General features: G+C 40.9%; 1 protein-coding gene across 2 annotated transcripts in view; it reads right to left on the minus strand.

The window, feature by feature from the left end:
* The window catches only part of LRRC29 (leucine rich repeat containing 29), a 643,308-nt gene that overhangs the window by 434,413 nt on the left and 184,895 nt on the right, over nucleotides 1-24,000 (minus strand). The window lies entirely within an intron of this gene.

Raw genomic sequence — 24,000 nt, forward strand, 5'->3', positions numbered from 1 at the left:
ATGTAAAAACTACTTTTGCAAATCCATCTGCTGTTCTAGATTTCCTGTTTGGTGGGAATGTGGCTAATAGAACAATTCTGTTCTGGAACAATCTAGGGTTAAAAGCAGTTGAAGAAGGGTCTACTTTTAAGATACTGAAAAAGTAGACCTGTCTACTAGTGACCTGTGCAATCTCTGTGCTCCTTAAGCAGTAGGAGTTTGAGTGACTGGGTGCTATGAGCTTTCAGTATCTGCATCCTTAAAGGTACTTAAAAGGGGAGAATAGACCACCTTGTTTCCTTTAGGTTCATCATTTGGCAGTAGTCCATCCATCCATAAACCTTTTTTCTCATTTTTGCACATGGGGTCAGGATGTCACTTAAGTGACAATCATCTAGAACCAAGATTTACACTGCTGGGTGGCTAGCCCTGCTGTGGTAGTTCATCCACACTACACACTCGCATGCACACTCACACCGATGGCCAGATTAAAGTATCCACTCCACCTACTGCATGTCTTTGGAATGTGAGAGGGAACCGAAACACCCAGAGGAAACCCATGCGAACACAGGGAGGACATGCAGACTCAGCACAGAAAGCAACTCAGCCAAAAATCGAACGAGGGAACCTCTTGTTGTGAGGTAACAATGCTATCCGCTGTGTGACTGTGCTGCCCTCCATTGTGCCATAATGTTTTTTTATAAAATGATTGCTCCCCCAAGGGGAGAATACAAAAATTCCCTCAATGTGATGTGTTCCGAAAAGGTGACATTTTCTGAGAAGAGGGGATGAAGAAGGAAATTTCTTTCTTTCTTTCTTTTTCTTTTCTCCTCACATGGTATATCAGACACCTGAAGTTGTGGCCAACACTGGTTCCATACAGGATGTACATGCAGAAAGTGTACTGTGTTCTGAAAATTTGTGTGAAGTATGTGACCTTTGCACTTGCAGAGTGTACTCTCATGCAGACAGTTTGGAATCATGTTGATATACTGAAGGAACTCTTAGTGAGTGATAAAACCATGAAAACAGCTTACTGAAAGCAACTTTCTGTGTATCTCAAACTATTTTTTTGGAGAGGGAAAAGCCCATCGCACCCCCATGTAGAAGATAACCCCACACCCCATACTTATAGGTACCTACGTCCTGGTCAAACAACAGTGGAATAAAAAGGGAATGTCTTCTGATACTGAAAGTGAGTTTCAGTGAGTTTACTTCACAATATTTTCACCCTCTGAAAAAGTGTTCAAAAAACTGACAGGTTCTCAAGGATTTATAAGGAAAGTCCTGCATCTGGGGTATCAAAGGTAGTGATGCAGGAGACACTGATGACAAGCCCTTTGAAAATATGGCTGGAGTATGTCCTCCTGAGAGTTTCATCTAGTAATCATTTATGGTCCTGTTTAGAAGTGAAATATCAATGGCATTTCACTCGACTCACCAAAACAAAAAATTAGAAGTTATGTACCTACCATAACGTTCCATGTTAGTTGTCTTCTCTCGCCTTCTTTCTTGCTGGATGGTTCTGAGCCGATCCTCGGCTCCGACTCGGCACTTGCTTTAGCTCGAGAACTCCTTTTACCAGCTCGAGGCAACCCTATATCCCATGATGCAAGGCGGAACTACCTCAGATCTCGTTTGGCAGCTAACTTACCCTGCTAAAGGTTATCCTAACAAAATTAGGAACAAGTTTCCTAAAAGAAGTCCTCATAACAAAGATCCAGAGGAAACAAACTAATAGGAACTCTTCAAGATCTGTCCAGGCCAGGGGGAAGGAGGGAGGGACGCAAGAAAGAAGGCGAGAGAAGACAACTAACATGGAACGTTATGGTAGGTACATAACTTCTAAATGTTAAGTTGTCAATCTCGCCTTCATTCTTGCTGGATGGGACCGCGCCCCTAGCACCTGTATCCCGGGTGGCGCAATGGAACAGACTCTTGAGAACTGTGGAACCAAAACTGGCCCTATCTCTGGAGGCCAAATCCAACTTGTAATGAGAAACAAAGGTATGAGGCGTGGCCCAAGTAGCTGCTGCACAAATGGTATCAATGGGAAGTCTATCCTGAAAAGCTGCAGAAGTGGATATACTCCTGGTCGAGTGTGCTTTTGGCTTAGAAGATAGTTGTTTGCCTCTGAGAGAGTACACATAGGAAATGGTGGAAGTCAACCATCTGGATAAGGTCACTTTAGAAACTGGAAGACCTAACCTGTTTTCTGCATAAGAGACAAACAATTGGTCTGATTTTCTAATTTGTTTAGTCCTATGCAAGTAGTACCTGAGCTGACGATGGACATCCAAAAAATGCAATTTCTGTTCAGCTCTGTCAGAATAGTTAGGGAAAAAGACTGGTAGATCTATAGATTGGTTAATATTGGTTTGAGATACAACCTTGGGGAGAAAGGAAGGGTTAGTTCTTAACGATACCCTGTCCTTATGAAAAACCAAATAAGGTGAACGAATACAAAGAGCTTGAATCTCGGAAACCCTTCTTGCAGAAGTGACAGCCAGTAAAAATATAGTTTTCCACGTCAATAACTTCAAAGAACATGAAGCAGACGGTTTGAAAGGAGGTAGTATCAAGGATGCTAACATTAAGTTCAGATCCCATTGCGGAGGAGGATGCTTTATAGGTGGTTTTAGGAGAAAAACTCCTCTCAAAAAGGCCTTGCATAACCTATGAGACATGATGTTATTGTCATGCAAGCCAACATGATACTTGGAAATGGCAGCCAGTTGTACTTTGACTGTAGATGACGAGGATCCCGAATGAAAAACCTCCGCTAGGAAATCTAAAACAGAATGTACAGGAGCAGTAAAAGGATCAATATTTCTGGAGTTTGCCCAAATCGAAAACCATCGCCACTTGCTAGCATAAATAGTCCTAGTGGACGACTTCAAGGAAGACACTAAAATGTCTCTGACTGAGTCAGAAATCATTGGTAGCCTGGCTAGGGAAGGAAGTGGAGCAACCAAGCAGTGAGGTTGAGAGAATGAATGGCCCGGTGCTGCTGACCCGACTGGTGGATCAAAAGATCCGGAACTGGGTCCAGATGCCAGGGCTGCACCAGAAGGTGACGATGCAGAGACGGAAACCAAATTTGTCGAGGCCAAAAAGGAGCAATGAGGATCAATTTGGCTCTCAAAACAGTGGCTTTCTGAATGACTTGTGGAATCAATGGAAAGGGAGGAAAAGCATAAAGAAGTCCCCGAGGCCAATCCTGGGTTAGAGAGTCTCTCAGGGGTTGGCCTGGAAGGGAAATAGAGTGAAATAGTCTGGGCACTTGTTGTTTTGAGGGGTAGCGAAAAGATCGCAACAAGGAGTGCCCCACTTCAGAAAAATCTGATCCACTACAGATTGATTGAGAGACCACTCGTGAGGCATCAGAATAGATCTGCTTAGCCTGTCCGCCAATAGGTTGGACCTGCCGGGGATGTGAGTTGCTATCAGAAACCGCTGAGAAGAGATCGCCCATTGCCAAAGTCTGAGAGCTTCTCGACATAAGGGATAGGACCTGGTTCCGCCCTGTTTGTTGATGTACCAGACCACGGACATGTTGTCCGTCTGTACTGCAATAGTCCGCGTGGGAAGAAAGTCGTCGAGGGCTTGCAACGTTAAAAGCACTGCTCTCATCTCCAGGACATTTATGTGCAGATGGTATTCTATGGGTTGCCACGTCCCGTGGACCATCCTGCCCTGATAATGCCCCCCCCACCCGATCAGAGAGGCATCCGTGGTGACTGTGGCAACTGGAGGAGGGGGAACAAAGGGTCGGCCCTGATGAAGAAGAGGGGAAGATATCCACCAGCCCAGATGAGCCCTGCATGACTGTGTTACTAAGATCTCGTGTCTCATCGGAAGATTGTGATATGACCACTGCGTGAATAGCATCCAATGCAGGAGACGCATGTGAAAGCGAGCCAGTGGTAGAAGAACAATGGCCGCAGCCATTAGGCCTAGAACTTTCAGGACAAACCTGGATTTGATCTTGTTGCTTTGTAACAGAAGCCGAACAAATTTTTGGATGTCCAGAATTCTTTGATCCGTTAGTCTGGCTAACATTTTGACGGTATTTAACTCTGCGCCTATAAAGGTGATAGACTGGCAAGGCAGCAGAGAAGATTTTACGAAATTTACTGAAATTCCCAGATTCTTGCAAAGCTGTAGGGTGTAGTCTCTGGACTGAATAAGCTGACACTTGGTGGTGGCGGAGAGGAGCCAGTCGTCCAAATAAGGAAACACCTGGAATCCTAGACGTCTCAGGTGAGCTGTGACCACTGCCATGCATTTGGTAAACACTCTGGGGGCTGAAGTGAGGCCAAAGGGCAGGGCTCTGAATTGGTAATGACTGGTCCCTAGCCGAAAGTGGAGAAACCTCCTGGAGCGCCTGTGAATCTTTATGTGATAGTACGCATCCTGAAGGTCTATAGAGCACATCCAGTTGTCCTTGCCCAGAAAAGGCAGAATGGACTGAAGCGTGACCATCCGGAATCTTGCCTTTTTGACAAATCTGTTCAGATTGCTCAGGTCTAATATTGGTCTCCAATCTCCCGTCCTTTTGGGGACCAAAAAGAATCTTGAGTAGATGCCGGATCCTACTTGGTCTGCCGGCACTGTCTGGACGGCTCTTTTTTCTAGGAGTTTTGAAACCTCCTGTTTTGCCAAATCCCTTTGACCGGGTGAGATGTCTGGAAGGGATTGTGGAGGTATGGGAAACCTTACGAAGGGGATCTTGTAACCCTCGGATATAATCGACTGTACCCACTTCTCTTGGGATAGGGATTGCCAGGCTACTGGGTACAGTGAAATCCTTCCCCCGACTGCCTCCAAGGGTAGACAGTCGGGCAACACCTCAGGGATGCTGAAAGGGCTTCTCAGGAAGAGACTCCCTGTTGCCCTGATTCTGAGGACCCCCCCCTGCCTCTAGGGCGGCGTATTATTGTTACCCCTCTGCCTCTGGGGTAAACTGACCACGTCTGTCCAGAGTAGCACCTTGGGCTTTACGGAACCACATCTTCCCCCTTTCTGACCCTTGGGATATGGTCTAGAAGGAGCGGAAAATTGGACTCCAACGGCAGAAAGAGTTTTACCGTCCTGCTCACACCTGGTCAAGGTATCCTTCACTTGAGCTCTGAAGAAAGCCGAACCATCAAAGGGGGTATTAGTGAAGGACGCCTTAAAGGGGTCCGCAAAATTACACAGCCACATCCAGGCTTGGCGTCTAAGAGCAACTCCTGTGCCTGCGGCCCTGCTCGCTCCATCGGCCGCATAAGATATGAGCCGCATGGAGGAGTTAGATATGGAATTCAGGATAGCAAGCTGTGAGGCAATCTTTTCCTGAGCCCCAGCAGCAGAAGGATCCTGGACTACTTCACCCAGTTCCTTGAGAATATCTTGTTGAAGTCTGGTGAAGTGACAAAGGTAATTCAGCGAACGCATAGCAAAGGTCGCTGAAGAAAACATCCGCTTTCCATACCTGTCCATGGTCCTAGAATCCTTGTTAGGAGGATGGACAGGTACTGAAGGATCCGCCAGCTCCTTCTTAGTGGCCGCCACCACCATAGCATCCACAGAGACACCTTTGGAAAGGAACTGTTTATCCGACGGGACCGTAATGAACTTGGATGGTCTTCTGGGGACAGGTTCCACAGAATCTGGAGCCCACGCCTTCGAGCCACTACCTGCATAAGTGGGTCGAAGGCGGAGACACCCAGGAGGTGGAGGGTCGGGATCCAAAGCCTCCAGGTATACCGACTCATCCTCGGAGGGGTCAATGGAGGGCCAATTCCCCCTCTGTTTGAGGAGCTCAAGGATGTCTGAAAAGGAGACATCCTCAGAGGGGACCGTGGGAACCCTCCGACTCATCTAAGTCGGTATCAGATGTAGTAGACTCAGGGAGTCTGTGTGTTTCCTCTTACACGTCCTCTTCCGAGGGGGTTCCTCTGCAGGGTCAGGAGAAACCTCGGAAGAGGAGGAAATTCCCAGTGGGGAAACCTGGGGCGATGGATCCCTGGGCCTGAGAGCAAGAGGCTGGCAAGAGGCATCTGCAGGCACTGATGAGGGAGGAGCTAAAGGGATGGACCGTTGACCAGGCTCAGAGGCCAGGACACTCCTCATCACCTCAAAGGCTCCTCTCCCCGGGAGGCCGGAACACACCCGCTCCGAAGAGACAGGAATGGTCGGCTCCAAAGAGAGAGAAGGCTCCGAGGCCGATGTCGGCGCCGAGCTTACCAAAGCCGAAGCCCCGAGAGGGAGAGCGGGTCGGACAAGGGTCCGATGCCACTAGACCCTCGGAGCCGACAGTGGAAACCCGACGACCGGATCCCTCCAAGGAAGGTCTCAAGGAGGAGATCGGAGCCGAGGACGACGGAGCCGAAGGGTGTATCGGCTCCGGCATCGAAACAGTCGCTGTCCCAAGAAGCTCCGGCTCCGAACTCTGGTGTGGAGTCGGAGGAGGAAGTTCAAGAATTGGGGCTATAGCCGAAGTCTGTTGAGACGGGCTATGGAGCATTTGGGCCAGTGCCTGAGACTTCAACAGCCTGCTTACCACCCTCTCCAAGTCGTGGTCAGACAGCCTGGAGGATCTCGAAGATCGGCTCCGATGGCTCCGCTCCGACAAAAGAGGAGATCCCGGAGCCGAGTGGATACTCATAATAGAGGGGGACCGAGATCTCTTACGGGTCGAAGCCATCGGAGCCGAAGTCCCTTGAACTCCAGATGGAGCCGAGGATTTCTCGGCTCCGATGCTGGATAAAGTGTCAGCTCCAGCCGGAGCCGACAAGGCCACAGTAGTCAGGGTAACGGAGCCAGCCGGCACCGAACCCACTACTTGAGTCAAAGAAGTATCGACTCCAGCCGGAGCCGATATCGGCTCCGACGGAGCCGGAGCCACCGGAGGAGGCTTGGACACTGTAGCCTGAGCCTTCGGTGGCTTATGAGGTTTTCCTGACCCTGATTTAGGAGGAGAACCTTCAGGTTTAAGTAAACCTCGGAGGATGAGTTTATTCCTCCTTTCCTGCAGGACTCTCTGGCTAAAAGCATGACACAATGCACAGGAGTCCTGCAGGTGCAAAGGCCCCAGGCAATAAACACAAGAAGTGTGACCGTCTGTCAGAGACATTTTCTGACAGCACTGGTCACACTTCTTGAAGCCTGAGACCTTGCCTTCTTTTGACATCCTTAGGAGGATAGAACAGAAACAGTCCCAACAAACACACAAATTAATCCCTTACACAAACACACAGGAAGGGATAACCAAGAGGAACTAGGCCTGACTAAACTACTTTAGATTAAAACTTATAAAAGTTTATAAAAAGGTTGAAAAATAGGGAATAGGGTGGGCTGTAACTAATTACAGACTACACTAACACTAACAGGGAAAAATAAACCCCTAACTACACTTTTTCTTATTTGACTAAGAAAAAACTTACCTCAGCTGGCAAAGGAGACCTCTTTCGCTAAGCGGCAAACGAGATCTGAGGTAGTTCCGCCTTGCATCATGGGATATAGGGTTGCCTCGAGCTGGTAAAAGGAGTTCTCGAGCTAAAGCAAGTGCCGAGTCGGAGCCGAGGATCGGCTCCGAGCCATCCAGCAAGAATGAAGGCGAGATTGACAACTTAACATCCTAATTTATGCAGTTCCTAGGAATAAAATTTAATACCAAGAAATACATGCTTTTGTTCATGTTTTAACTTGAGGAATTTCAGTGCTATCAATATTTAGAGATGGAAAAGGCCAGTATTCCAAAAATCCACAAGGATTTAAATAATCCATTGATGAGACCTACTGTAGATGTGTAAGGTTCAAAAACTCATCCTCTTGTAAAAGATATTGATTTAAAATTAAAAGATGTCTGTTATTAATTTCTGCATTTATTAAAGGATTCCTGGGATACTTTAACAAAAAATTAAAAAGAGGGTCACAATCAGGTCTCCAATCATAACCATGTTCTTATGTATTGTTACACATGGATGCAAAAATTCATCTCTCGATCTTTACTCTCATGGTGAATTTCTTGGTGTCTACATCTCTAGTACATAATAACATGGTTACAATCAGTGAGACGTGGTCATAACTCTTTATAATGCATGGAGTGTTATCTACTCCATGTTCTACATGTTACAGAGAATTTGATACTGCCCTAATTTAAATAAGTTACTTACATGGACATAGGAGGAAGGATATTCAGGGACTCTTGAGAGTAAAGGAGCGTCCCTTCCCTTATACTGAATTGTAACAGTGCTTAGGAGGTGTGTAACATTTGCTACCCACTTTTGACAGGACTGTAGCAGTTGGGTCTGTCATTACAGTAGCACGTAGAAGGCTTACATTTTTCGATTTTAGAGTGTAATCATTACACTCAATGCACTACAACATGTTTAGTAAAGAACTGATTTTTGTAACAATGAATGTACAACATTTATTTTCTGTGACACCGCACCCAAAAGTACTTACTTGGCTTTATGATATGTTAGTAGATCACAGTACTTTGTCAGGATGTGCTATCAACATCCTGCATTAGTTTATGGAGACCAAGTTACAGAATAATTATATATAATTTGAATTGTTTCACCGGGTTACAGGGGTAGCAATGGGCACAGCATGAACCCTGTTTTTGCTAACCTGATTTTGTTACATTAGGAGAACAACTTTGTTTTTAATTCAGAATTTCAACATTGTTTGTGTCATTATTCTAGATTCCTGGATAATATCTGTAATTCTGGAAAGCCTGGATAAATTATATAAAAAAATATTTTATTACATCAATCCTACAACAGATGTTTTTAATTGTGTTTACACATATTCCATTGAGACTTTATGTTATTTGGATGTGCAGATATTTAAAGATAGTATAAATAAACATTTATCTACTATTTACCAAAAACAACCTATTCAAAGTCATTTCAGCAGTTGCCAACCTTTTTTTTTTTTTTTTTTCAAAAGAAAGCTATTGTAAAAGGACAGATGGTCAGGGTCTTTGATAACGATGGGCCAGATTTCGAAAGAGTTGCTATCAATTTACATCTGTCCTGATTCTGAAAAACTTGCTCTCAGTGTAAATGACTTAGTTTGGTATAAGGCATATCTATAAGGCTTATACCATAGACCAGATTCCAAAAGATATGCTCTCACTGTATGTGGTCACTTACGCTGACAGTAAGTCTTTTGGAATGTGCCTAATATGTTCTTGGTGGATAAGAATAAGCTAAAAAATATGTCTGTGAGGACAGGTTATCCAGTTGGGGTACTGGATGAAATTTAGTACGAAATTACTGCAAAAAGGAGCAACGGGCATTTCACACCTTTACTTGGTAATCAAGTTGAAAATAACAACAATAAAAATAAATTCGTTAAATTTGATGACATTTTTGGTAGAAGTAAGGTGACAACAACATACAACACTGACATGATGGAAACTGAAAATATATATAAAATTTGGGATGTTTTCAAGTACAGTGATAATTTTAGGAGTAAAATTGGTGTAGATCAAAGTTTACTTTTGGGAAGGGACTGAACTTTAACACAATGGGTGGACAATTATAAGCTCAACCTATTAGAAAAAAATGAGTGTTAAACGGTATGGAACTTTTAAATGTGAGAGATGTAAACAAAGTCCTTTCATTATGGAAGGAGATGGAACAGTTATAGACAGAATCACTATTGATCAAATTAAAGGTTTTTTTTTTTTTTTTTTAATTTAGGCACTGTTGAGGTAGTCATAGTAGCATTGTGTCAGCTATTCCAGTAGTTCTATATAGGCAAGATGGAAAAAGTTTCCATGAACATATGAACATATATATGATGTTATGAAACAAATTTAAACAATGCTCTGGCAAAGCACATGCTGCACAAGCTTAAACAGTGTTTCTGTTTTAAAGTTTTGGAAAAAAATTGTAAAAAAAATCCCAGGGGAGGGGTGGTCCTTGGTACATTGAAATGCATGAATTATATTAAAAACTAAGATTAAGAGACGATACTCCACCATACCTGAATGAGTGTACGTAAATAAAAAAGTGTTTCAATGTGTAAATCTCTACCGATATAATGTCTTAATTTAACTTTGAACAACTTTTTTAGGTACTGATTGTTAGATTATTCATTTATGGAGTTTTTTATGGTGATTCAGAATTGCCTGTTTACTTAAGTGGTTTGTCACTGGACAAATCAAGTCACGTGGCTGGTGTTGTTATATTTAAATAAATGTAATGTCACTTGCTTTTTATTCTGATGAATTCTCATGTCTGTTGGAGACAAAAGCATTTAATGTTTGATATTAAAGTTTACTCCTGAGAAATACGTGACCTATATGGCTTTTTGTTTTTTTTTCCTGTTTGGAAAGTACAGTTGTGTACACTTACCATAAATGCAGATGATCGAGTGTATTCATTGTTGCAGTCATCACATTTGGGTTATCTGGCTGCAGGTAGCACTCAGCTGGCCTGAATACCACAGTCTTGGGATTTCTGCATCGGATGCTGTCGCTTCTTCCATGACGTCAGGTCGTCAGGGGTATAAAACATGCAACCAACAGATTACATCAGTTTTTCTTGCCCCAGATGTCAGGTGCCCCCACAATAGGAAGCAATTACATGGTATGGAATCCCCAGCAAAAAGCAAATACACATGATATAAAGTATGCCAAACAAAAAAGATAGATAAAAGTAAAGAGAAGTCAGGGGGCTGGAGGGAGGGTAACCAGGACTGCAACAGTGAATACACTCGAACTTCTACATTTATGGTAAGTGTACACAACTGTACTATGTCTTCATGTTTCACTGTTGCAGTCATCACATTTGGGTTGATTCCCAAAGCTAAGGAAGGATGGAGGCAGTTACGGAGCATTAGGGCTAACAATGAGGCCCTGTAAGACTGCTGTGGCAATTCCAGCTCTGGATTTAGAAAAGATAGGCAAGTGGTAATGCTTGGTGAAAGTATGCATAGAGCTCCAGGTTGCAGCTTCCAGGATGTCCCTGGTAGGGACACCTCTGAGAAAAGCAGTAGAGGTACATGCAGCCCTGGTGGAATGTGTTCTTATCCCCTGTGGGGTAGGATTTCCATGGTGCTTGTAGCAGAAATGGATGCAATGTGCTATCCATTTGGAAATGGTTTGCTTTGAAATGGCCCTCCCCTCTGCCACTGCAGCAAAGCTGACTAGCAGCTGGTCAGATTTTCTGAGAGGCTTAGTACTGTCCAGATAGAATCTAAGCTGTCTGTGCACATCCAGGGAATGCAATATCCTTTCCCCTTTATTCTGGGGATTAGGGAAAAAGGTAGAAAAATGAATGGACTGGTTCAGAGCCACACTAGATACCACCTTGGGCATAAATTATGGATTAGTCCTGAGGGAAACCCTGTCCGCATGCAGTTCAGACACTCTTCTTACAAAAGTGATGGCTAGAAGTAAAGCTGTTTTCCAAGAAAGAAATTTCAACTCTGCTGTAGCAGCTGGTTCAAAGGGGGGAAGAGTACGTTTCTCCAACACAAAGTTTAGGTCCCAGGCTGGAGTGGGAGCTCTCCTGGGGGAGTCTTAAATGTCTGACCCCACTAAGGAATTGTTTTAGCAGTGGATGAGAGAAGAGGGGTGGCTCAGTATTGTAATGTGCTGATATGGCTGAGGCATGAAACTTAATTGACGAGAAAGATAGGCCCTTGTGGAGTACTTCTGTTAAATAATCTAGAATATGAGGTAAGCTGGGCACCGTTGTGCCCACCCCTTGAGACTGGCTCCAGGAACAGTATCTTTTCCACTTTTCTGAATAGGATTTTCTAGTACTAGGCCTCCTTGCCTCATGAATGACATCCAGCACCTGCTTACTGAGGGTTGCTAGAGGCAAGCTCAGGGGATTAGACAGGCTGCAAGGTTCATGGTTTGAAGCTGAGGGTGCAGAATCTGTCCCGCTTGCTGGGACAGCAGGGAAGGAGTCTGAGGCAGGTGCCATGGTTATAGCACTGTCATACTGTGCAAAAGGGGGTACCAGAGCTGGCGTGGCTAGTCCGGTGCAATCAGAATTGTCCTTGGCTTGTCCTGTTTGATCTTTAGCAGGACCTTTGAGAGGAGAGGTAGACGGGGGAAGGCATAAACTGAGAGGCCTTCCCAGGTAAAGGACAGGGCATCCACTTTCCAAGCTTGGCAGTGGGGAGTTCTGGTGCAGTACTTTTTCAATTGGTGGTTTTGAGGGGAGGCAAACAGGTCTACCTCTGGAGTCCCCCATTTGTTCTTCAAGAGCTTTAATATTTTGGGCTCCAGTTTCCATTCGTGTGGGTCCATGAGATTTCTGCTCAAGTCGTCTGCCAGTGAATTTAGTTTGCCTGGCAGGAACTGAGCTTGTAGGTTCACTTGGTTGCTCAAGGCTGTGTTCCAGAGAGCCATGGCTAGTCCACAGCGTAGGTAGGAATGGGTTCCCCCCTGCTTGTTTATGGACCACATAACTATGGGTCTGTCTTTACCAATAGTTGTCCAGGAAGAATAAGGTCTTTGAAGGCTGTCAGAGCATTCTGTAGAGCTAACATTTCTTTTTGATTGATATGCAGGTGCATCTGTATTGGGTTCCACTTGCCCTGAATGCACTGCCCTGCCATGTGAGCCGCCCCCCATGCATAGTCTGATGAGTCTGTTGTTAGGGTTTGGACGGCAGGGGTTAGAGCGAAAGGGAGTCAATTGTTGTGGCTGCAGGCCTCTGCCACCAAAGGAACTCTGCCCTTAGGCAAGGGATGATAAGAATCATTGTTTCCAGGTCCTGAGAATGCTGACACCACAGACTTTTTAGATACCACTGAAGTTTCCTCATATGCAGTTTTGCATATGGAATTAACAGAATGCAAAAGGCCATGAACCCCAGGGCTTGCAGGATTTTCCTTGCAGATAGCTGGTTTTTTTTGTGGCCAGTAGGTTAAAGTAGGTTGTCAAATAAACTTGTTTCTCTGGAGTAGGGAATGCCATCTGGGAAGCTGTGTTCAAGCTTGCTCCCAGGAATATAATTGGTTGGCACTGTACTAGGTGTGATTTCTTCTCGTTGATGGTGTACCCCAGTGAATTTAGAAGTCTCTTTACAAATGTCAGGTGCTGTAATAGCAAGTCCTGACTCTCTGCCTGAATCAGGCAATCATCCAAATATGGGAAAATCTGAACATTTCTCTGCCTGCAAAATGCAATGGCTGGAGCTAAGCACTTTGTGAATACCTTGGGCGCAGTAGATAAGCTAAAGGGAAGTGCAGAGAACAGAAGCGTAGGTATTTTCTGCAAGACTCCCTTATTGGGATGTGCAAATAAGCTTCTTTTAAGTCTAGGGTTGCCAGCCAGGCATCATTGGCTAGCATAGGAAGAAGCTGTTGAAGAGTTAGCATTTTGAATTTTGGAACCACCAGAAAGGGATAGACAGGTCCAGGATAGGACGCCAGGAGTTTTCTTTTCTGGGAACCAGGAACAGTTTTGAATAGAAACCTTGTCCCCTTTGTTCTGCTGGGGCAGGTTGAATAGCCTTGATGCTGAGGAGAGAGAGAACTTGTTTTTGGGCCTTCGCCCACTGGTTTGGGAGGAGGTCTGGCTATCCACTTGGGGATGGGAGAGAGTGGAAGTGGAATTTGTATTCTAGGGAAACTATGTTTAAAACCCATTTGTCTTGGGTAATGAATTCCCAGTTTTTTGTATGCAGGGCGAGCTTTCCTCCTAAAGGTGCAAGTAGTTGAGCAAGGCTTGGAAGAGTTAGGGATAAGTCATTGTGCAATTTTTCCATGGGGGGGTGGCTTACTACTCCCTGCTTTGGAAGTGGAAGCCCCCCACTGCTTAGATCTGTGCATAGCTGAGACTGAAGTCTTGGTGGTCTGCTGCTCCTGGGTTTGGACTCAGAAGGCCTGGAAGGGACTGGAAAGGACCAGTTCTTTGAAGGCCAGTGCCTACTGAATCTAGGTGGCTGTACTTGTAAGAAATCTTTAACAGTTTGCAAAGATTTAGCTTTTTCCTCCATTCCTTTGAGGACTTCTTCTACTTTGTTGCCAAAAGGGCAGTCTTGGTTTAAGGGTGCATCCAGTAATTTAGCCTTAGCATGATCTGGCAAGTTTTGTTCCTTAAGCCAAGCATGCCGTCTAAGTACAGACCCAGTGACAGCAGCCCTGCAAGATGCTTCTAAAGCATCAAATCACATTGCAAAGTATGTTTACCAACTTGGTCAGAAAAATGCCTTAATTCTTGTAAATCTTTGAGTTCAGCACAGTCAGGAATCAACACCATTTTCTGTTTAAGTAGTCCAATAAAATGTTGCTGATACTTTAACATATGAAACTGGCAATTTAAAGCCCTAATGGCCAGAGTACTAGAGGTATATACCTTCTTACCCCATCTGTCTAAAGCCCCAGAATACCTGTCAGAAGGGGTAGGATTCTTGGCAGTAGTAGCCTTAATGCTTTTACGTCCTTGGGAAATGGTCTCTGGATCCGCGGTAGTATTCTTGAACAGGAATTTGTGAGAGTCAGGTACTCTATAGTACCTGTCTGGTTTCCTGGGAGCTGGAGGCAAAGTGTCTGGTGTAAGGCTGGATTCCAGGAAAACATCATCTACAATCTCCAGAACAGGAGGGATAGCTAGAGGCCTGTGCTGAGGCAGGTTTTGAATTCTCTAAGTCTCTTTTTGGACTGTGAATAGTCCTGGCTTTCCCAGCGGAAATGTTCCCTAAGGGTATGCAAGGTTTCACCAAAAGAAAAATCCTCTGGAGGGGAAGCAGAGGGAATGGAATCCTCTGCATCAGAATCCTCATAAGTAGATAAGGGTAAATCCTGGTAATCAGAAGGAATAGAGATATCAGATTCCTGATCAGAAGAATCAGAAGGAAAATCAATTCTAGGTCTCTTAGAGGGGGAAGGCTGGCTTCCCCTAATTAAGGTAATAAGGTCTTCAACCATTCTAATCATTTGTTTTTGAGGCATGTGGGCCTGAGAATGCGCTTTGGTTGTCAGTTTTCTAGGCATAGTGCAAGCTTTAGGCCTGAGGAATTCGGTATTTTTAGTTTGAAACGAAGTCGTCCGTTTAATATGAAAATCCGTAGGCCTGAATACACTCTTAGAAGCCGGTGCCTGCACAGCGGCTCCAGAGCCATCCAAGGTAGAGACATCCGCAGGTTCCATAGTCGAAGAAGCATCTCGCAGCATACCGGACTCCGAATGGGTCTCAGCAGAGGCCTGCGAATCTGTAGAAGTGGGTATTAGGGGCTGTAAAAGCACCTCACTGAGTACCGGCGGACTGGCGACTAGCTTAACGGAAGCATCATCGGCAGTTTTGGAACTATGCAGTCTGTCTCTGTCTTTATCCTTAAGCTTTTTTGGAAGATGGGTAGTCGAATGGCTTAACGAAGCCATTTCGGCGTACGGAGATCGAGAATGAAAGTATTTAGCTACAAAAATAGCCAGATGACGAATAGTTTGGGCATTGAACAAGGCACAAAACTGACAGCAAGGGACGTCGTGGTCTGGGCCTAAACAGGTGACGCCGTAAGAATGAAAATCTCTGTGAGGTATTTGCTTTCCACAGGCAAGACAATTATTAATTTTTTTCTGGCATCAGTTAAAGCAAAAAAAAAAGGATCCCCAATGGGGTACTTATCTTTCTGAAGACTTCAGCTCTGAAACTCGAAAACAAAAATTTCAGGAGTCGGCTGACCAGCATTTGCGAACTGCTTCTGCTTCGGGCACCGCACGGCAAGAAAGACTGATGTAATTGTGTCGGCTGCATGTTTTATACCCCTGACGACCTGACGTCATGGAAGAGGTGACAGTATCCGATGTAGAAATCCCAAGACTCTGGTATTCAGGCCGGCTGAGTGCTACCTGCAGGCAGATAACCCAAATGTGATGACTGCAACAGTGATACACGAAGAACATCTGGTCACTTCCCACATATGAAGAATGAATGTGGCTTAAATTAATACATACATACATACATGCAAATATTTCAAGCACGGGCATTAATGCCCTTCTAGCTTGCCAATACACCAAAACACTTGTTCCCATACCAAGTGTCCAGGCTGTTCTTAAACGTATCTGAACAAGTACTTGCTTTAATGTAATTTGGAAGTCTGTTCCATGCATCAGCTACTCTGTCAGAGAACCAATTAGTACACTTCTCATTCCTATAGAATCTTCTGCATAGGTTGTCTGATGATTCGCTAGCACTTTTTGATAACCCCAAACATTCACAGAGGTAGATCTCTCTAAATGCCCTATATACTTGAATGAGATCTCCTCTTAAATATCTGTAAGAGACACTGTACAAGTTCAGATATTTTGTTTTATTTTTTTCTACGTCTGCATCTTTACGGAAACCTCTCTACTTTTATGTGATTCTCTAACTTTCTCTCAGTCGTACAAGATAAAACACCTTTTAATGTCTACATTCTCTGTAGCTTTATTGAACTCTCTATCTCCAGGCAGAATAAACGCTGAAGGGAAAAATCTTTACAGCCTGTTTGCCCAACACAAGCACACCTGCTTACACATTTAGATGGAGAAGATATTAACGTCTCAGTGAGAGCTAAATAAAGTATATCTGTTTGTCAGTAATAAAAACAGATGACGAAACAACTATGAATATGACCTAATAATTAATGAATTAGTGTAGCAAAAATCATTGCCAAGTGACGAACAGTTTTGAAGCACTGAGTAAAAAGTGGCCTGTTAGCCTCGGAGTGCTGCTAAAATGGGGACCAGATGCATACAAACTTCGCTAGCAAGGATGGCAAGGAATCGGAATTGATTTGTGCAGGAGAACAGCTATGGAGAAAAAAGTCCAGAATCAATGTAACTTTGCTAGTGGGAAACACAAATAATACGGCTTACTGCCACAGTGACCCTCCCTGAAGTAAGAACTCAGCATAGGCATGATACGTCATCACTCTGCTCCACGTCTGCTATCTTCACTAATTGGAACTGTTCTTGTATTCACAGCAGCTATGGTCATAGTCTACACTTCCAACCTTAGTACTACACATATTTTTATTTTATTCTGAATTTATTAACTGGGATAGAGCACTGATCCCACTGGACCCATACCAGTCTCAGCCCGGGGAAAACACAATAGTTATACAATACATAAAGAGTGAATTACAAAATGCATTATATACATATATGTATATAAAAGTGAGCATCATTGTTAGATTTTATGAATATAAATCTGAAAAGTAATATGTGATCAGCAGTCATACTAAATGACCATGGCTTGGAAAAGGAATCTGCTGAATGGACATTATTCCCTTACAGACTCAAGGCATGATATATGCAATAACAAAAATGCAAAATCTGCTTTTAAAGAACAATGACATGTTATTCTGCATGGAAAAACAGGATGGCACAAGAACAGATGTTTTACAAAGATCCAAATAAAATACAGGATGTTCACACTGTCAGAAAAGCTGATCTCTGACAATGTGTTTTCTCAAAAATATGTTTTTCTTCATAAAACAGGATATGCTTATCAGCATTGACATAAGAACACATGTTTCTATACACAGATCCAAATAGAATACAGGACAATGTGTTTCCTCAAAATATGTTTTCTACATGGACATCAGGACACTGTTACAGGATATTCACACTGTCAGAAAAGCTGGTCTCTTACAAGACATTGTTAAATAAGGAAGCTTAGTATTGTTTCTACAGGATAAGCAATTCTCCAAAATAAGAATACAGAACAATGTGTTTCCTCAAAAATATGTTTATGCATGACTAAAAAAGAGTATATAAAGAGTTGTATAAATCCAGTTGTTTGGGGATATGGTAGGAACACATTTGGTGTTCTGAGGTAAATGTTATATCTCTCACATCATCTGTACTATATGAGAAGTAAAGTTGGAACAGTACTTTTAAGCTGCAACGTGGTTTCGTTTGATTTATTATAAAAAGTTATTTGTTACTGCTCTTTAAAGTTGATGCTGCAAAGTATATTCTCTCATCAGTGTATATTCTGCAAGTTTCTGTATGCAACAGACTGTGAATGCAAATATAATCAGACTTTGAATTTTAGCAAGAATCCAGCCAGCAAGACTGAGTGTCTTAAGAACACTGCAGATCCATCACACCAAGCAAGAAGCAAGTAAGAGCCATATAATATTTCTAATTTTTCAATGGCGAGAATATTTTTTCAATGGCGAGGCAGCTGAGTGACTAGCACCATATAATTTTTTCAATGGCAAGCTAGTCTGCATTTGAACCTACAATCTGCATTCAAACACAGGAGGAGTGATGGTAAGCCCTGCAGAGGGTCACTTCAGTTAAATTGCAGTAACTAACATTTGTACGTATGTGTCAATTCTGAACAGAAGTATTCCAGTTTATGCAGCTTGCAGTAGTAAAGTTTTTTTTAGACGTCTACAATCCGGAGTGAGACTAGTTCAAGAAATTCGCAGTGCCATAAATTCTTCAAGAAAAGGGGGATATCCACTAGCCCATCAGTCCACTGCCTGTTGTGCTTTCCCAGCTTCTCAAGTGACTTTGAAAGATTTCCAGCCATCTGCAATAGCAGCCTGATCACCTGTTTTCTTGCTAACTGGTAAGACTTTTTTCTGTGTCACATATTTAGTGTGGATGATGTTAAAACAGTTTGTATATTCTTAAGAGAGTTTTTATATTCTTAAGACAGGTTGTATATTCATATATAGTTTCTGTATTCCTAGACAGGTTGTATATTACTAGATAGTATGGATATTATTTATAATTCATGCAGGAGTAAACCAAACTTTAGTAAATTGCTATGTTGGTATACACAGCACATTAGTAAATGTAAAACCTTATTAGGGCAGGTTGATAGTAAGGCATTATGCAAATGTATTACAATATTTGACTGGTATCTCAAAGAAAACCATGTGAAAAGTGACAAATGTTTATTGTGTGATTCAACAAAAACTGCATTTTGTGTATTATGTCATAAAAAAATATTGCATCATATTGCAAATATAAAAATAGACTGTAAAGACAGATCTGAAGAATTAACTAAGGGTAAAGTGTTTCCATTACATTCTGATGTTGAACAGTTATGTCCTGTCACCACATGTGAGTCAAATCAGTTACTGATAGAACCCCTAGTACATTTTGTTACAAAGAAATGTAATAAACTTCTAAAAGACAGACACAATGAGTTCAGGAAACTTAGACAAGTTATACACACATCTTTTCAAAGGCATAGGAGTTTCAAATTCAGCAGAACAGCTTACTAAAAAATGTCAGAAAGACCATACAATATTACAGGAAACTATTCAACTGCAGTTGCAGGATAAAGAAAATAAATTAGCTGAACTGACAAAGACTAAAAACTTCCTGCATACACAGTTAATCTGTGCAAAAGAAATATATTTTATAATATGTTTATGTTTTGAAAATGGTTAAACATACATGGTAGGATGGTAGCATCTGATGTAGGATAATAGAGACAAATTATTTTTAAAAGTTTTACTTTCATTCAGTTAAAGCAATACATCTATCAGTACTACAGTAAAGTAAAGCATATGAATGCCATTCATTAGCATAGTCAAAAGGTAAACAAAACTGTTCTAGTGTATAAATTAAATAAAAATAGTTAAGAATAAAGATTTAAAGTCACAAGACATGACATGCTTGTATAAAGATATACATATACAAGACAGACATGCATGTGTGTTCTTTTCATCTAGAGTACATCTGTTACAATAAGGCAGACAACAGCAAATATAAATAATATAAATGTGTTGGTTAAACTAATATCTATTTTGTTTTTTACAATTTGTTTATAATTATATAGTAACATCAAACAGTTAAAGTTCTGAATTTTAAGAAGAAAATCACAGATGGTATTATTCAAACAGTTTTTGTAAAATTAATGGCAGGACAGTTCAATAGTTAAATAAATAATAAAAAAAAATACTGAAATCCATGTAAGGTAATTGTAAAATGATGTCTATTTATGTTGTATAAATGCATAGTTATGCAAATCACAATCACATTAAAGGAAAAATGCTAAAAGAATTAACTATAGTTTACAGAGTATGAAATGTGAGCTAAGACCTTCCTAGACTGAATGAATAGTTACAGGAAATGCTGGAAAGATAAGATAAACAACAAGACTGATTGCCAGGCAAGTAGCTTGAGTAAAGCATCATTGTTATTAAAACATAATTGTTAAAATGTTTACAGGCAACACTATTTAGTAATTGTCATAAAATGCCACAATTGTGCATAGATGTCACTGATAATCTGTTTGCAAGTAAATGTTAAAAGAGAAAAAAAAACCTCAGTTGCATCAAGTACAGCCAGCAAATGGGCTATAGTATATATACAGTTCAAATCAATTGTGCAGGAGGGTGTAAATACCTACTAGAGGTAATATACAGTGAAAGCTTTATTTAGTAACCTAATAAAATAAATGTATAACCATAGTGTTACATTCTATTTTCACAGCATAGGGCAGGTAAACAGTGCTGAAGTACTACAGGGGGAGGGGTACTTTCTCAGTTTTACACTGACTGTATAAGAGGGAGGGGTACTTTCTCAGTTTTACACTGACTGTATAAGAGGGAGGGGCACTTTCTCAGTTTTACACTGACTGTATAAGCAGTACTGCACAAGGGTCTGAAATGAAGCTACAGAAAAAATAAACAAGTGTCAGAAATAAAGCTACTGAAAAAAATAAATAATAAGGGTCTAAAATAAAGCTACAGGAAAAAAAAAATATCTCATTCATTCTTGACAATACTCTTTTAGGTAGAGGGAAAAACAGGTATTAGTGTATTAGAAATATTGGTAAACTGGATTAAACCTGACAGGATAAGATATTTTACAAGTTGTTAATAGCTATCATAATGGTTATTATTGTATTGTTTAGTATTAAATTGTATTTACAACCTGTTAAACGTAAAGCTATACAAGAGATGGTTTAAAAAAACAAGAGATGGCTTAAAACTGATTACAGCTATACAAGAGAGAATAAAGATATGCAAAAATGCATAAATGTTTCTAATAGCAAGAACGGTCACTATTTTTAATAAGTTTTTGGCAAAACAATGTTGGTATAAAAAGCATGAATATTTTTAATAATTGTTGAGTATGTAGTTTAAAATAACATGACATATGCATTTGGTGTCAGTTCCACTAGATATTTCTAAAGAGACAAACATTTTCCAAGATTTTGCTTAATATTAATGTTATTAAATTTGTAAGATTGGACTAAATGTACTTTATAGTCATTGTATGTACAAATGCAGAAGAATTCAGTACAAATGAGATTAATGTCTAGTAATAAATATGTGTGAAAACCATATTTAATAAAAAATGGGTCCAGGGTACCTACTAGATTGAAATGCATAAATAGCAAACAGTCTGTGTAAATACATACTGTAAAGAATACATCGTGATAAGTTCAAAAGTAATTTGTCAAGTTGTAATATCATTGGTTTTACCCCAGTAAATTGCTTTCAAATATTTATTATCTAAGCCCAGTTCAGTGTTTTACCAAGATGTTATTGAGCAGTTCAAAGACATGACCACAATGTTATGGTTAAAATGACATTGAAATTGTGTGTTTTCAGTAGTGTATAAATGCTTGCAGTAGCACATGGTTACTGTCTCTTATAGTTAATTCAACAGTTGCAAAGAGTTAATGAAACAGTTCTAAGTCATAAATTAAATTCTGTGATTGCAAAAGAATAAATTGATCATGTTAAAAAAAAAATAATAACATTAAAGCAGACACAGCTCATAACTGATAAAATATTTTCACAGAATGGTCTGCAAAAGAAAAAGTTGTTAAATACATTCAGTTTGGTAGTAATACTTTAATATCATTGTATTAACTATGTAAAATTGCATTTTGATTTGTTGTATCAAACTAAAGGTTTGTTTCTTGTGTTTTCTATATAAAATGTTTTGAGTATGTTTAAAAACAGAGGGAATTGTTAGATTTTATGAATATAAATCTGAAAAGTAATATGTGATCAGCAGTCATACTAAATGACCATGGCTTGGAAAAGGAATCTGCTGAATGGACATTATTCCCTTACAGACTCAAGGCATGATATATGCAATAACAAAAATGCAAAATCTGCTTTTAAAGAACAATGACATGTTATTCTGCATGGAAAAACAGGATGGCACAAGAACAGATGTTTTACAAAGATCCAAATAAAATACAGGATGTTCACACTGTCAGAAAAGCTGATCTCTGACAATGTGTTTTCTCAAAAATATGTTTTTCTTCATAAAAAACAGGATATGCTTATCAGCATTGACATAAGAACACATGTTTCTTTCTATACACAGATCCAAATAGAATACAGGACAATGTGTTTCCTCAAAATATGTTTTTCTACATGGACATCAGGACACTGTTACAGGATATTCACACTGTCAGAAAAGCTGGTCTCTTACAAGACATTGTTAAATAAGGAAGCTTAGTATTGTTTCTACAGGATAAGCAATTCTCCAAAATAAGAATACAGAACAATGTGTTTCCTCAAAAATATGTTTATGCATGACTAAAAAAGAGTATATAAAGAGTTGTATAAATCCAGTTGTTTGGGGATATGGTAGGAACACATTTGGTGTTCTGAGGTAAATGTTATATCTCTCACATCATCTGTACTATATGAGAAGTAAAGTTGGAACAGTACTTTTAAGCTGCAACGTGGTTTCGTTTGATTTATTATAAAAAGTTATTTGTTACTGCTCTTTAAAGTTGATGCTGCAAAGTATATTCTCTCATCAGTGTATATTCTGCAAGTTTCTGTATGCAACAGACTGTGAATGCAAATATAATCAGACTTTGAATTTTAGCAAGAATCCAGCCAGCAAGACTGAGTGTCTTAAGAACACTGCAGATCCATCACACCAAGCAAGAAGCAAGTAAGAGCCATATAATATTTCTAATTTTTCAATCATAGTTAGCTTAAGGGTATAAAAGCTATAGATAATCGATGTTATACAGAGAGTGACTGAGTAACACAATATATACATGCATTAGATATAGAGTGGCATCAGAGTAGGCATGCTGAAAGAATCACAATCAAAAATTGAGTCACAGCAAGATATATAAATGGAAGAAGGGAATGACCTAAGACCTAGAATAGCCTAAGATAGCCTGCTGCTTTTGGAAAAGCAGAAGGAAAGTTTCAAATAAAAATGCACAGTGTCAGAAGCCAGTGGTCCAACGCAGCCGGTTCAAATGAAAATGCACAGTGTCAGAAGCCAGTGGTCCAACGCAGCCTTAAGTATTTGGGCTGAGGGTTTTAAATCATGTACAACGCAAAAGAAAACTTAAATGTGAGCAAAGTATAAATTATTCATGAAACAAAAATATCTGCATTCAGTAAGCATGGCTAAATAGGTACAGCACTAGTTGATTAAATGGTCTATAGTAAACATGGTTATGCACATGCTTCACATTGCTAAAAGGAATAGGGTGTTCCCCACACAGATTATATTAGTGACACAGGTATCAGAAGGTTACCCAAGTGAGAAAAGGCAACAAATAAAGCCCAGATTTGCATTTCTGAGGCAAAGGCAAACAACATATCGCTGCCAGTGTCTCTTGAGGATGCTTAGATGAATGCTGTAGGTAAGCAGCTAGTATAACACAGATGGCCTCCTTATGCCTGATACACAGACAGATATGCTCTCTTGTGAGTGGTCTCAATGTCAATCTCTGTTGGGGGGATGGAAATCAGAGGTTGCAGCATAATCAGAAAATGTAATCCCCACAATACTATGACCTCAAGGATCATTTACAAACTGAGTGGGCAACATTTGCCCAAGGTTATTGGGGCCTGTGGTTCAGAAACAGTTGTAAGATTTATTTTTTTACTGGCAGCTTGGTGAGAAAAAGCTCCAAAGAAAATACACAGCATGTTGCAAAATAACAGAGATACAGGAAGTAAGAATGCAAGGTGATCCATAATGAAAATATGAAATCCAAAGGTTCAGATTTTCAATGCTGTATCAAACAGAAAATATTTAAAATATCTACATGCAAAATATGCAATTAGTCAACATAAACTATTCAAAATATTGGCACGT

This window comes from Protopterus annectens, chromosome 8.part0 (assembly GCF_019279795.1).
Source record: "Protopterus annectens isolate FY-2018-M chromosome 8.part0, PAN1.0, whole genome shotgun sequence".
Lineage (NCBI taxonomy): Eukaryota > Metazoa > Chordata > Ceratodontiformes > Protopteridae > Protopterus > Protopterus annectens.